This window comes from Monodelphis domestica, chromosome 1, assembly GCF_027887165.1.
Source record: "Monodelphis domestica isolate mMonDom1 chromosome 1, mMonDom1.pri, whole genome shotgun sequence".
Lineage (NCBI taxonomy): Eukaryota > Metazoa > Chordata > Mammalia > Didelphimorphia > Didelphidae > Monodelphis > Monodelphis domestica.
In genome coordinates, this window is record NC_077227.1 from 228295510 (window position 1) to 228310541 (window position 15032).

General features: G+C 43.5%; 1 protein-coding gene across 3 annotated transcripts in view; it reads left to right on the forward strand.

Annotated features, from left to right (window-relative positions):
- CCDC88C (coiled-coil domain containing 88C) overlaps window positions 1–15032 on the forward strand; it is a 244952-nt gene that overhangs the window by 20082 nt on the left and 209838 nt on the right. The gene's annotated exons all lie outside the window — the stretch shown is intronic.

Sequence of the window (15032 nt, forward strand, 5' to 3'; positions counted from 1 at the left end):
GTATGGAAAAAAATTCCCAACTTTTCCTATTTTTGTTCAAAATATAGGCCACATCGTCCCTCAGTCTGTTTTGAGAAAAGCTTAGCTAGAATCAATACCTGTGTGTTTTCTTTCCAAAAAGAACTTATTTTAGGGATGTGACCTATACATGAGGTGGCTTACATTTAAACCAATATAGTAAAATGTGTGCACGAGATAACTTCTGTCTCTGGAAAATGTCTCTGGAAAAAGGAATTTTTTCTTTTTTGCACCACTGAAAAGCAAGTTTGTGGAATACTGTTTTCCATTGTTGTTGGCTTTTCATCCAGCCTTCTCTTAGTGGCACTGAGCTAGCAGTCCACCCATATGTGAAATTTCATTTTGGCAAACAGTTTTTAAGGGTGTGGGGGGGCTCTGTGCTGAACGACAGAAATACAGAGACAGTGAGGAAGAGGTTTCTGTTTCCGAGTATATAGCAAATACAATATAATAAATATAACATTAAATAATGTAATACAATCATGATTTTCATTTCTATAATAGCACCTACTATGTGCCCAGCATTGTGTGCTTTACATTTATTATCTCATTATCTCATTTTTATCTTATTATCTTGTTTTAATTCTAAAATCTTATTTTAATTAATTCTTAATGAAAATAGAAAAATCTATTTTAATTCTGAGTGCTGTTATCATCCTCATTTTACATTTGAGGAAATGGCAAACAGGTTAAGTGATTTGCCCAGAGACCCCGAGTTAATAAGTGTTTGAGGCAGACTCCAGCTCTTTCTAATGTGCCACCTCTTTGCCTCGGTGTAATCTGATTAAAAGAGGGAGGGAGCACTAGTCACTGGGGCAATCAGGAAGGCACTTAACCGAGGAGATGGGGTTGGCGAATTCCATGGCGTTGATTTTGGAAGGAAGATAAATTAATAGGAGAAGAAAAGGAGAGAATGCAGTTACAAAGATGTAGGAGATGCAATGTTGAGTTTCCAGAATGGCTTAGATTCTATTGAGGCAGTCAGGGAAGTGGCACACAGACGGGCTTGCTTTGTTAGGATTTTGGTACCTCCAGAGAAAGAATTGTCGGAGTCATCCTTCCCGTCCATGTTTTTATGGTTTGGGGGTTTGGGTTATGTATGACTTTGCTCTTACAACGACATGGAAGTACATTTTGCATGACAGTAAAAATAAAAAAAAAAAAGATTATTTTGGTAGCCATCAGTAGGATATATTAGAGAGAGGGAACAGGAGTCCCTTATACCAATTTAGGAGGCTATTGAAGTAGGGCAGGGCAAGAGGTGGCAGAGGTCTTTAAGTAGGGTGGTGGCCATGTGAATGGAGGGAAGCCACAGATGGCTATCAGAGTTGTGGCAGAGGAATTGATAAGACTGAACAGCTGATTGCATATGGGGAATGAGAGAGGGTGAAGAGACAAGGATGACTCTGAGGGTAAAAAACCTGGGGATCTGAATTGTGTGCTGTCAACTAGAAAAAACGCAGAACTATTAAATAGTCAAAATCAATCTTTAATCAAGGGGAAAAGGGGTCATCAGAGCTGCTCCCCCAGACTGCACAGAGTCTGGACGCTCTGGTCACCAGCCCCTGGGAGTGCCAAGACTCAGGATGGACTCCGAGGAACAAAGGAACTTGGGGAGCCTATATACCACTCTAGATGACCCTGGGGGTTTAGGATGAGAGGGACAGTTGATTGACTTTACAATGGTAAGAAAGGAAAAGGAGGCGTTCCAGACAGGAATAACAGTGAGGGGCTGATGCCCCATAATGGACATAAAAGGGAAAGACTCAGCCCAGGGCTGGGCCTCCTCAGTATTGGACCTTAGCCTAGGGGGAGAAACCGTAGGACAAAAGAGATACTTAACATTGGATGGAATTAGCTGTTCCCACCCAAACTACCAGGATGTCCATTGTCTAGGGAAGTGGGACCTTCCCTCAGGGGGAAACCTCTCCCGTGACAAGGTCAAAGCCTGGGGTTTATACCCTTAAACCAAGTAAACTGAGGATCTCTATATTTCCATGTTGACAGTGCTCACAACAGAAATGAAGATGTTTGGAAGAGTGGGTTCATAGGGGAAGAGAATGAGTCCAAGGGAAGCAGTTCAAGAGAGAGGTTAGGGCTGGATATCTATCCCTCAATTTCTTTATCTGTCTGTCTGTTTGTCTATCTTTTGCTTTCTTTCTCTTTGTTTCTTTTTCCCTCTTTCTCTCCCTTCCTTCCTTCCTTCCTTCCTTCCTTCCTTCCTTCCTTCCTTCCTTCCTTCCTTCCTTCCTTCCTTCCTTCCTTCCTTCCTTCCTTCCTTCCTTCCTTCCTCCCTTCCTCCCTTCCTCCCTTCCTCCCTTCCTCCCTTCCTCCCTCCCTTCCTTCCTTCCTTCCTTCCTTCCTTCCTTCCTTCCTTCCTTCCTTCCTTCCTTCCTTCCTTCCTTCCTTCCTTCCTTCCTTCCTTCCTTCCTCCCTTCCTTCCTTCCTTCCTCCCTTCCTTCCTTCCTCCCTTCCTCCCTTCCTCCCTTCCTCCCTTCCTCCCTTCCTCTCCCCTCCCCTCCCCCCTTCACCATTGACTGAGTTAATGTGAGAGCCAATGAGATGAACAAGATGTATAGAGCTAAGAGGGCTCACGCTGGTCTTTATCTTGGGAAATGGGAGGACATACTCTTAAGAGGGTGGAGATGGATGTTAATCCAGCAATTTGATAAGTGGTCAAAAAAGATAGTAGGAGAATGAGGAGGTAGTGGTGTTGGGGGGGGGGGGGATGGGAATGGAGTCCGGACTATCAAAAAACAATATAAAAGCCAAGGATTTGGAAGCCTGAGAAATGGCCATTGGGTTAGAATTTAAGGGGTCTTGTTAACTTTGGAGAGAGCAGTTTCAGTAAAGTGTTTTGGGTTGAAAGTTAAATTTTTGAGACTTTAGGAAGTAGAGAGATCAAGTGGGAGGACTGACACTTTCTCTTGTATTTTCTGTCTTTTGGCCTCCCTAGATGAATGGTGTAATCCAGGAGATCTAGTTCTGACTATTAGCTAGCTTTTTACTTTGAAAACAAATAGTTTCCTCACTTCATCCTCAGTTTCCTCATTTATAAAGTGAAATGTGTGGATGACATGCTCTTCAAGGCCCTTTCTCTCTGGATTCTCTGATCATCCAAAAAAATCTGTATCTCCAAAATCCATCTTGAAAATCAGCAAATAGCTTCTTAAGAACTACTTATTCTTTTTTGTCTCTCTATTAATTAACCTGGATCTCCCTTTCTGGAGCAGACTGATACCAGGTAGTTCAGGCTGTTGTTAAAATCAGGTATTATACCTGGTGAAATTTTGTTCTATGCCAGTGTCCAAAGTGGCTCCCCAAATATTCTTAATCTACCCAGGAAGTAGTAGAATAAATTTAATCAGTACCACTCCTTATCTCTCTGGTCTTATCTATGCCAATTGTATCAAGTTGTCACCATCATTTCTCAATATAACCTCACTCTCAACTGACTTCTCCTTGAAAGAAAACATTCTTCTGAAACTAACTGATTCAACAGCTCCCTTTCAAAGAAGTATTCATTAGATTAATTTCATTGGACAGGTTCCATCCTTTGTTCTTTAGGACAGAGGTTGGTCATTGTAATTCTGCAGTAGAAGTGTCTTTTAGTATTACTTTCATTTACATTATTATAGTAATTGAATTTGTTTTTCTTGTCATTTTGCTTTACAATACTTCTTAAAAAATTTCCCCTCTTTATGTTTGTGTACCACAATTTGCTTAGCCATTCCTTGATGGTAGATTAAAAAAAAACAAAACCCTTACCTTCCATCTTGGAGTCAATACTTTGTATTGGCTCCCAGGCAGAAGAGTGGTAAGGGCTAGGCAAGGGGGGTTAAGTGGCTTACCCAAGATCATGCCGCTAGGAATCATCTGAGGCCAAATTTGAGCCCAGGACTATTTGTCTCTGGTCATGGCTCTTAATCCACTGAGCTACACAGCTGCAGTTAGATGGCTCCGTGGATAGAGTAGTGGTCATGGATTCAAGAAGACTTGAATTAAAATATGACCACTTGACACTTACTAGGTATATGACACTGGGTAGGTCACCTAACCTTTGCCTCAGTTTCAACATCTGTAAAATGGGGATAATAATAGCACCTAACTCCCAGAGTTTATTGCAAGGATCAAATAAGATAATAATTGTAAAGCGCTAATCACAATGCCTGTGCAGTCCCTGCTCAGATACTAGCTTTATGACCCTTGGGCAAGACTCAACCTTTATACTTCAGTTTCCTCATCTGTAAAATCCGGATGATAATAGCACCTTCTACCCAGAGTTGTTTTGAGGGTCAAATGAATAATAATTGTAAAGCTCTTATCATAGTGCTTGTACAGTTCCTATTTTCAATGATTGCATCATCTAATGAATGACATGTAGACAACTAGGACACAATAGATACAGGATAAAGAGGAGATAATCTCAGACATTAAGAGAGATCTGAAAAAGCTTCATGTGAAAGAAGAGATTTTAGTTAAGACTTGAAGGAAGTCAGGAGGTGGAGATAAGGAGGCAGAGGATTTTAGACAGGGTATAGCAGCTATACCCCCCAAACTAAGGCCTGTGGGCCAAGTGCGGCCCCCTGAGGCCATTTATCTGGCCCCCACCGCACTTCCAGAAGGGGCACCTCTTTCATTGGTGGTCAGTGAGAGGAGCACTGTATGTGGGGGGCGCCTCAAAGCTTGGTGTTGCTCACGTACAGTACTACTTCCGGTGACAATCCTTTGTGTGGCGCCTTGTTCTGAGAGTAACTGAAGGAGAACGAGGCGCTGCACAAAGGATTATGTGGCTGCACAATGGAAGACGTCAGCATGGTGAGCAGTGATCTGGGGGAGGGGGTTCCGCACTGTGTATACTGCTGCCCCATATAGTGGTGGCAGTGATGGGCCTGTGCAAGGTATGACAGGCCCATCACAGCAAGCGCTGCAGCCTCTGCTATCCCAGACAACAGTATACAGATTTGTTCATAGTTTTTTATAGTCCGGTCCTCCAACGGTCTGAGGGACAGTGAACTGGCCCCCTGTGTAAAAAGTTTGGGGACCCCCAGCAGCTTGTCTGGTGTCTTCACCCCATTTTACAGAAAAGGAAACTAAGGCTCAGGAGCCTTTAATGACTTGGCTCAGGTCACAGAATTAGGGCTGGGATAAAGAACTCAAGAACAAAGTCTTCCTAAGTCCTGGCTGCACGCTGCCTTACCGATGCTATTAAATTCAAGAATGAGAGATGGGAACAATTTTATTTTAAAGCGACCTTTCATTGGTTGGGCACAGTGGTACCAGTTATGATGGGGAAGGCTGAGTTTGATGGATTGTGGATTTCGTGAGTTTGGGAGTTCTGAGCTGCAGTAGGGTTCATGATGTCAGGTGTCTGCACCATGTTGGGAACCATTAAGTTTACCCCCAGGAAGCAGAGGGCCACCAGCCTATGTAAAGAGGAGTGAACTGACCCAGGTCTTATCAGCCAGATTAATTAACAAACAGACAGATAGAGTACTTATTATTTTTTTTAAAAAAAGGACCTACCATTCATATTTAGAATTCCAGAAATGGGCTTAAGAAGATAGTCAATAACTTGTAAAATGTGAAGATTTGGCTAATTCTAAAGTGCATTCCTACTTTTTAAAGGGACCATTATATGAAATGGCCATTTCTCTGGAAAGATTGAAGACTTTATGTTTCCCTTGAATTGCCCAAGTCTCTAAAGCAATTTTTTTCCTTTTGCCTTGGAGAATTTTCTCCTCTGAAACAGAGAAGTCGGACAATATCTTTATGGAATGTCTCCAGCAAAATTAGCCTAACTGCCAGTTGTTAGTTGGGTCAGAATTCACTGCAGCATTGATTTTTAAGCTTATCCTTTAAAATCCTACCCCCTCGCCTCCAAATCCTGCGACTATAAAAAGTAATTCATCAGAAGCAGATCCTTCTATCTCCTATCAGTTCTGGGAGCAGTTTGTTAATGTTCAAACAAACAGGAAGGTGGTCAAGGCTGCTTTCTGAGAGCTTATTTTCCGGTTAAAGTCCAGCTGAAAACTTTCAAGGCTGCTTTGGAAAGTGATAGTACTGGGGTGTAGATCTAAAAGAGGGGTGACCTGTTTGTGTGTCTCCTTTGTTCCTAGTCCTTCTCTCCCCCTATTTATTTTTTCCCCTTCCCCTCCTTTGTATTCTTTCTTACTATTTTCCCCCTCTTGTTTTCTTACTCTGAGACTCCTAATTTTTTCTCTTCTTTAGGACAATCACTAAAATCTCTTCCATATAGATGTGGTGCAGTCATGTTTGCCCCTTCTCAGTGGTGAAGTCTATAATCCCCCTCTTGAAAATAATAGTTTTATTTTTTCTTTTTTCATAACCCTTACCTTCCATCTTAGAATCAATGCTGTGTATTGGTTCCAAGACAGAGGAATATTAAGGGCTAGGCAGTGGGGGTTTTAGTGACTTGCCCAGGGTCACACAGCTAGGAAGTGTCTGAGGCTAAATTTGGACCCAGGACCTCCTGTCTCTAGGCCTGTCTCTCAATCCACCGAGCTACTCAGCTGCCCCCAAAAGAATATTTTTATTTTTATCATTTTTTTTTGAAAATTGTATTTAGTCTATTTAGAACATTATTCCTTGGTTACAAGAATCATGTTCTTTCCCTCCCCTCCCCCTCCTCTTCTCATAGCCGACATGCAATTCCACCAGGTATCCCGTGTCCTTGATCAGAACCTATTTGTTTGCACTAGGATGACCATTTAGAGTCTTCATCCCCAGCGGTATCCCCCTGACCCATGTAATCAAGCAGTTGTTTTTCTTCAGACAAAAGAATATTTTAAAATGCATAATAATAAAATACGTAGCATTACAAAGGAAACTGATTCTATTGAAATAATTAGAAAGTTTTAAAATTTTATAATATTTATGTATGATATGATATGCCATATAATGCATATATAATATATTATCTATTAAGTTTTTAATTTTCAATTTCACAGACTCTCCCTCTGCTCTTGAAATCTTAAATAGACGAATAAACCCCAGGTTAAGATGCCCTGCCCTATAAGGGCCCCTGTGATGGTTTGCTCTCATGTTATCACTAAACAGGGGGTGATCGATTTTATTAAGCGCTTATTCTGTGTCTGGCCCCGTGCCAAGCTCGGGGATACAATTATAAGTAAGACAGCCCTTGCCCGCAAGGAGCTTACCTTCATTTTGGAGGAAGACCACCCCTAGAGGGGAGCTGGAAAGTGGAATGGGAAGGAGGACACCCCTGGGAGGGGATCATGGAAAGAAAACCAGGCCTTGGAGCTTGTTCTCTGTTAGATCCTGTGTGGAGGAGGATTTTTCCAAGGGAGAAGGATAAAAAGCCATTCTGGGTTCCTGGGTTGGTTGTGACTTTGCCAGTCCTAAAGAGGCCCCGGTCGGGTCACCAGGGCTGCTTCCTGGCAGCTGTTCCTTCTATAAGCCAGCTGTGAGCTGAGCTCTCGGGAGTGAGCATGATAGAGGCTGAACGGGAGGCTCCCTCGCAGGAGATGTTAGACATTGAGTGTGAAGTCTGACTTCAGCCCCAGTCAGCAGCAGGGAGAGAGAGCCCTGGAGGAAAACGTCTCTCTGGGGCTGCATTATGGGTCTCTGGACTCCAGTGACAGTCTATTAAAGACATTAAACGTCACTTTTCCTCACTTGAGAAAGACAGTGCTACTGTAAGCAGGGCCACGAGTGCCTTTGGTCATCTGTGGAGAGAGGCTAAAACTGAAATCACACTCCCACCCTTCCTTCCCTCCTTTAAAAAGAAAAAATAATTCCTGGACATGAGCGGTGTCAAGGCAAACTTGGGGCTCCCCCAAACCCAGCTGACAGTGGAGGGGTGGAAAAGCAAAAGAAATGAGATGTTGGTTTGAGAACCAGCAAATGAAGGCAGCTGCCACTTGGGCTTCGGCTTTGTGGCTCTTAAGGGGGAGGACGTTTTGTTTTTGAAAGAATGGGGATTGCCAGTCTTCTTGGAGGAAGCTAGGCTTTTTGCAGGCTCTCTACGTTTTCTTGGCCTGATTCTCCTGTGGTTCTTCAACTTGTGGAAAATGGTCTTCTATTTTTAAGGATGTTGGAATTGGGTTTCTTTCCCTTTCCTCCCCCCTTTTTCTAGTTTTAAAGAAAGAAGGTCATCAAGATGCATTGAAAAGCAAATGATACTCTCCAAGGGCTAAGCTTGGGTCTTAGCCAATGGCTTTTGTAAAACTTGCCGTTTGGGACTATTTCAGCAGTCTTTTTGGCTGGCTCCAGCCATGAGCTAACATGCCACTTTTCAATAACTAGGAATACTAAGCTGCTAAAACGACTTAGCAATTGGGTGGTGCTAATTTTTATCCCTTGTATTCGATTTGAGGAAGTCACGCTATATTGACGAGGGGCCAACATTAGCTCATAGAATGTAAAGCTTGGCAAGGTCCTAAAGATTGCTTAGTCCAATTCCCAGAACATGATTCCATGAATTTAAAGCTTGGACTTTGTGCGTAGAGCTCTGGAGCCTGGGGACTCTGGTTCAGGACCCCTTTGATGATTCCTTTCCTGTAGGGATCTTCCAATGCAATTCAACTGTACACCCCCGTGAGACCCAGAAAAGAGAACCACAGATTGCATCACTCACCCCAGAAATCTGCATTGTCTGGCCTGGAAGATGGTAGCCGTTACAGGATGTGGGTAATACTCTGGAAGTGATTGGGGCAGGAAATAGAGAGGACCAGAAGTCATTGAAAAGGAAGAGAGGAGAGAGGGCTACACATGGTACTTTATGCCAGGATGACTCCAGAAAGATTTTATAGCAACTGATGCAGAGTGAAGTGAGCAGAACCAGAGACCATTGTACACAGTAACAGCAATATTGCATGCTAATCAACTCTGAATGAGTTAGCTATTAGCCATGCAAGGATCCTGGGACTCCAAAGGACTCCCAATCCAGAGAAAGAATAGATGGAATCTGAACGCAGATCAAAGCATACCATTTTTCACTTACTTTCAGTTTTTTTTTTTAATGTGTATTTTCTTCCACCACATGATGAATATGGAAATGTTTTGCCTGGTGGCACATGTATAACCTATATCAAACATGTATCAAAGGAGGTCTCAGGGGAGGGAGAGAGAATCTGCCACTTAAACTGAAAACACATGCTAACCATTCTTTTTACTTGTAATTCAGGAAAAAATAAAATATTGCTGAAGTTAAAAAAAGCAACCTCACATAACACACATTTATATAGTGCATTAAGGATCATAAAATCTTTTCCCCACACTAAACACTCAGAACTGTGCTCAATACAAGAGTGCTTCTCCCTGTTTTACAGTTAAGAAAACCCAAGAGAGGAAATAATTTGCTCTCAGGGCAAAGGGAATAAAGAAGCATTTATGTAGTGCCTACTATATGCCAGCCATTGTACTGAATATATTTTTTAGGACGTCTGATCCTCCCAGCAACTCTTTGGGGTAGATGTTATTCCCATTTTAGAGTTTAGGAAATTGAGGCTGACAGAGGTTGTCTTGCTGGAGGTCACACAAGTAATAAGTATCTGAATTCAGATACTGCTCCTACTGGTAATAGCTAACATTTATTTAGTGCTTAATATGTGCCAGGCACAGTGCTAAATGTTTTACAATGATCTCATTTGATCCTCTTAGCAGTCCTAGAATTATTATCTAATACAATTATTATATAACATTTTATAGACATATATTATGTATACATAGAATATTATCTAATACTCTGTATCTAATACTATTATTATCCTCATTTTATAGATGAGGAAACTGAGGCAAACAGAAATTAGGTGACTTCCCAGAAGTCACATAGTATCTGAGTCCAAATTCAAATTTAAGTCTTTCCCACTCCAGGCTCCTGTTGCTATCCACTGTACCACCAGCTGCCCATAGCATGAAAACTAATAAATTTCAGAGTCAGAATATGAACTTCTTCTTGTAAAGTCGTGGACCCCACCTTCAATCACATTGAACAGAGCCCCTGGGGGCAAAAACCTCTCAGAGAATCTTATCTGTCCCACTGCTTCTTTCTCATATTTTTATTTTTGGTTAAACAAACTTCACCATAACCTGAATTGCCTTCCCTAAGTGATGTATCTTTTCTTGGAATTGGAGGAGTGATTTTTCATTCCTGCTCTTGAAGAATTGTTCTGTTCGTCATCCAATATCTTGAAAGCCAGGGCCCTCCATCAGGACGAGTCACACCGGCACTTTTATAGGCTAAAAAGCCCTCAGTTCACTTCAGTGGTTAGTTATTTCTTCAGTTCAGCTTCCTTCACTTCCCTTGGGCTTGGAGAATGAACAGCGGTGGGTTGAGGTTGCCACATTTGTTGAAATCCTGTTTGCTCTTTAAAAGCCGAATGCAGCATTTCTCTCCTCTGTGAAGCCTTCTCTAAAACTAGGAATGATGTTTTCTCTAAAACTATGCTCATACATTGAAAACATACATCTGTCTTCCCTCCCTTCCTTCCTTGCTTCCTTGCTTCCTTCCTTCCTTGCTTCCTTGCTTCTTTCTTTCCTTCCTTCCTTGCTTCTTTCCTTCCTTGCTTCTTTCCTTCCTTGCTTCCTTCCTTCCTTGCTTCCTTCCTTCCTTGCTTCTTTCCTTCCTTGCTTCCTTCCTCCCTTCCTTCCTTGCTTCCTTGCTTCCTTCCTTCCCTCCTTCCTTCCTTCCTTCCTTCCTTCCTTCCTTCCTTCCTTCCTTCCTTCCTTCCTTCCTTCCTTCCTCCCTCCCTCCCTTCCTCCCTCCCTCCCTCCCTCCCTCCCTCCCTCCCTTCCTCCCTTCCTCCCTCCCTCCCTCCCTTCCTCCCTTCCTCCCTCCCTCCCTCCCTCCCTCCCTCCCTCCCTCCCTCCCTCCCTTCCTCCCTTCCTCCCTTCCTCCCTTCCTCCCTTCCTTCTTCCCTCCCTCCCTCCCTCCCTCCCTTCCTTCCTTCCTTCCTTCCTTCCTTCCTTCCTTCCTTCCTTCCTTCCTTCCTTCCTTCCTTCCTTCCTTCCTTCCTTCCTTCCTTCCTTCCTTCCTTCCTTCCTTCCTTCCTTCCTTCCTTCCTTCCTTCCTTCCTTCCTTCCTTCCTTCCTTCCTTCCTTCCTTCCTTCCTTCCTTCCTTCCTTCCTTCCTTCCTTCCTCCCTTCCTCCCTCCCTCCCTCCCTCCCTCCCTCCCTCCCTCCCTCCCTCCCTCCCTCCCTCCCTCTCCTCACTTTCTGTCTTAGTAGCAACCCTGGGACAGAAAGACAAGGCAAATGGGATTGAGTGACCTGTTCAGGGTCACACAGCTAGAAAGTGTCTCAGGTCAAATTTGAATCCAGGTCTCAGATTCCTGACCTCAGTTCTCTATTCACCTAGCCATTGTTATCTTTAAAAAAACAATACAAAACCCACATTCTCTCTTAGAATCAAATCTGAACTCATTATCTTTCTCCTAACCTCCTCCCTTTTTCTTAGCTTTCCTTTTACTGTTAAGGGTGCCAATTGAGCTCATCTACATCTTGTTTGTTTATAATTGCTTGCATGCTGTCTGCCCTAATAGACTGGGATATCCTTGAAGACAAGGATTGGTTTTTTTTTTTTTTTGTATTTCTTTGTATCTCCAGTTCCTGGCACATCATAGACATGAATTTTTTAATTAATAAAATAATTTTTGGAGAAGGAAATGGCCAACAACTCCAGTATCTTTGCCTAGAAAACCCCAAATAAGGACCTGAAGAGTCTAACAGGACTGAAAGAACCAAACAACAATAAAATGCATTACTTGTTGACCCCTGTCATTGGATGTATTGTGTTGTTGAGTATTCCAAGCCCACCTAGGAGGCACTAGGCTAGAGCGCCGGGTCTTGAGTCTGGAAGACCTGGCCTCAGACACTATCGATGTGACCCTGGGCAAGTCATTTCACCCTGTTGGCCTCAGTTTCCTCATCTATAAAATAAGCTGGAGAAGGAAATGACAAACCACTCCAGTGTCTTCGCCAAGAAAACCCCCAGGGGGGCCACAAAGAGTTGGACACAACTGAACAACAAAAAAGCGTATCTTGACATCGACGCGTGAAAGTGACAGAGCTGAACCCATTTCTGCATACTTTATTTGTACTCCTCCATGTGGGTGACTCTTACCATTGATGCACATCGAGCCTGAAGATATAGCGAGCAGCCTGGAGCGCAAGAAGGTGCAGGAAGATGCTCCTGGTTATAGCTTGAACCCTGGTCTCCCCGATGCCAATTATCTATCCATGCCGTGAAACGACTTCTTTTTGAACACTTCCATTTCCTGATCCTGTTATTCTTCATGGGCTTCTTTGGTACTGTTCATGAAGCAGCCTGGGAGCCCATGCCTGTGCAGGAGAGGCCTCTCATCACTGCGCTTCTCCTCAGTTTCCTCATCATTAGAAATGGGGATGATGAGCCTTGTACCAGCCCCTGCAGACTTGTTGTGGGGAGAGCCCTCTGTGAGTCTTGGAGCACTGTGGAACCTTTGGGGGCCAGGCCAGGGGCCACTGCATCTGGCATCAGAGGCTTCAAGTAGCCCCTCCACTTGGAGACGGGAAATCCTGGGTTCAAACCTGACCTCAGACACTTCCCAGCTGTGTGACCCTGGGCAAGTCACTTAACCCCCATTGCCTAGCCCTTACCTCTCTTCTACTTTGGAACCAATACTCAATATTGATTCTAAGATAGAAGGTAAGGGAATTTTTTTTAATGTATCTGCATATAAAATATTTCTTTCCTTTATTATTATGCCTTGTGTCCTTTTGCAAGGATCTTTGTGGTAGCATTACGTGATTACTGAGTACCATGGACTGTGCTGGGGATGAGAAACAAATAATGATTAAAGGGAGTGGAATTATTAGGGCTGGGAGAATCAGGAACGTCTCCTAAAAGAAATAAAGGCAGCTTGTTTTCCTTTCTCTATAGCAAATACCCATTTTTCCCAACCCCCAAACTAAAAAGAGACAGGAAAGGGGCCCCCAAGTATCCGATGCCTGATCATACACGGAAAGGGGGTCATTCTCCTGATGAAGGAAGAAGAGGGTGATTTCTGTTGAGTTATTTCTTGGGGCACGACGTGGTAAACAGCTGCTGGTGTGGTCTGAGGAAATCCACTGTTGGAGGACGTGTTTGGGCAAGCGGATCCCTGTTAGTAAAGACCACGGCAGTATTGGTTCACTTGGAGGACTAACGATTTTTAGAAGGCTTAATTAAGTGTTATCTCTTTGACCTTTTAGCGTTTTGGTCCTCGAAAGCAAATTTCTGAATTTTTTTTTTAACCTTTACCTTCTGTCTTAGAATCAATACTGCCCATTGCTTCCAAGGCAGAAGAGCAGTGAGGACTAGGTAATGGGGGGGAGGGGGCTGGTTTAAGTGACTTTCCCCAGGGTCACACAGCTAAGAAATGTCCACCTGGCTGCCCCCATCCAGACATTCTTCTAGCAGATACCCAGTGATGCGAGTACTGTCTTAAAATCTTTGGGAAATTGACAGGGAAAGGGGAAGAGGTGACCGCCATTCTGAAGCAGTGGGTTCACCTAGCCCGGGGTTTTTAACCTTATTTTACATCATAGACCTCCCTTTAGGCAATCCAGACCCTTCTCAGAATAATTTTTTTTAATACATAGAATTATAAGGAAAACTAATTATATTGGAATATAGTTATCAAACTATTTTAAGAAACCAATAAATGTTTTAGAACCTTTGGGCCAGGGACTTAGAAGGGCAGAAGAGTGGTTCTTTGGCCTAGTTAAAGGAGTTTTTTCATCATTTATTTGCAGAAGAACGACTTTGGAGGCGGAGGAGAAAGGAGGAAGCCAAGTATTGACTTATTAACTGGTTCTCTTGGCTTGTGCGAGGGTGGGTTTTTTGTAAGCTTGTTGTAAGGGCCCCAGGCTGGCCAAAGGGAGGGAGGAGGGGGAAGGAAGGAGGAAGGGGGCCACGAAGCATTGTTGCGGAGAAGCTCCCTCGTTTTGCTTTTGCAAGCACCCCGTGTGCTAATCCCTAGGGGTTAGCCTGTCTGGCCAGGTTTCAAAAGGGGACTAATTAGGTTTGCTTTTACAGGCAGCGATGCCAGGTTAACCAGGCTTCAAGTAGAGAGCTTTTGCTCATTCTAGAAGCTTTCTAGGATTGGTGACGAAGGCCCAGCCGCTCTCTGGTCCTTTAAGACCGATCTCCTGGCCACAGTAATAAGAAAGGACATTTAGCGATGCCTGCGTTTTTGCAGAATCCTTTACGTGCATCATTTGATTCATCTCTCACGTTAGCCCCGTAAGGTATTGCATCTTCTTTTAAAAAGTCTCACCTTCTAGGGAAGTGAGGAAACTCCTTCTCTCCATGTAGTGTGGACAGGTATATTAGTGCAACAATGAATTATTGCCTTAGAGAGTGCCTTGGGATCCTGAGAGCTGAAATGGCAAATACACCCATTTCATAGAAAAAACAAACAACCCAAAGCACTGAGGATTGGAGATTTTCACTAGGTCTAGTGATTTTTGCTCACTTAGTGGCATCCTCCTCACTTAGTAGAACTGAGTAAATGACCCAGTACCTGGTGGTATTTTATGCATTAAAAAGCCCTCTGAAAAGGGCTCCCTAGGCCCCATCAGATTTCACCCTGTCTCTTGATGAGGGAAGCAGGAATAAATAAGCATGATTCTGCTTGTTTCTCTCTCCTCCTGGGGGAGGGGTGTGTCTAGGGCTTTGCCACCCCCTGCCCTGTTTTCACACTGACAGGCTTTTAAAATGTTGATTTCCCCCTTGCAGATAGAGATGCCATATGTCAGGTTCCCTGGGGCCCTGTGCCCCTGATGCTGGGGGGAGGGGAGAGCTGGAAGGAAGGAGGGGGAATTTAAATTGATTGTTTTAAACTGGGTCTGGCCTGCCTCACTCCCAAGAGGCCTCTTGTTTTTAGGCTTAACAAGGACATTTTTCTCTGAGTTACATAAATTTATTGGTTCTTTCCATAAGTCATCCAGGTTTATCTTTTTTTTCCTCCCAACTTATGATATAACAACTCCTATTAAGGCCACACGCT